We start from the raw sequence: 1,024 nt of genomic DNA on the forward strand, positions 1-1,024 counted from the left end.
CTCAGTTCTTTTGAACTTTCTAATTTTGATACTTTCAAAACTAAAAATGTTGAATCTTCTTTAAAAGCTAAACTAACACTAAAAGAACCTAAAGAGAAGAAGAAAAAGGTCAAGCATGTTTCTAGTGATAGTGATACAGATGATGATGATGTTGAAGAGCTTGAAGCATTGTTGGCTAGGAGATTTCATAGAGGCAAATGGAAATACAAAGGTAAGTTACCTATCATATGTTTCAATTGAAATGATGTTGGTCATATTTCTACAAGGTGTCCAAAGAAGAAGAAGAATAGAAAGTGAGATAAATTCAGAGGTAACAAAGATGAGAACAAAAAATACTATAACGACAAAAGAAAATAAGTCTTGCTATATTTTTGAAGAGGAAACAAAAGATGGATTTGATGACCATGATGATGAAGTTGTGTGTGTTCCTATGAAAGATGATTCTAATGAAGATGAGACAATTACATTGATATCTTATGTAAAAAAAAGTGATAGATGGATCATTGATAGTGGATGCTCACTAAAAATGACTAGAGACAAAAGTAAGTTTATTACCCTTGAGTATTACAATGGAAATAGTGTTAGATTTGGCAATGATGCACCCTATGTGATAACAGGTAAAGGATCAATAAAATTGATAGAAAAGATCATGTGTGACAATGCTTACTATGTAGAAGTAATTAACTATAACTTTTTGAGTGTGTCATAATTGAATAGTTTAGGTTGTAAAGTTGAATTTTATAACAATAAGGATAAGATCTATGACATTGATGGAAAAATAATTGGAAATGGAGATCAGACTAGAGGTAATTTGTTTCATCTTGACATGAGTGATGCTACTTGTCTTGTTGTAGAATTTTAAGATGTGTAGATATGGCACATGAGGCTATGTCATGTTAACTTTGATAACTTAGTTAGTATCAATAACATGAAAAGAGTCAAAGCTTTACCAAAACTCAAGAAACTTGATAATGTGATTTTCAAACAATGTTAGTTAGGCAAGATGGCAAAATCTAGTTTTAAA

Source organism: Cupressus sempervirens, chromosome 3 (genome assembly GCF_028749045.1).
Source record: "Cupressus sempervirens isolate cs-2001-9-10 chromosome 3, ASM2874904v1, whole genome shotgun sequence".
NCBI classification, from domain to species: Eukaryota; Viridiplantae; Streptophyta; class Pinopsida; order Cupressales; family Cupressaceae; genus Cupressus; species Cupressus sempervirens.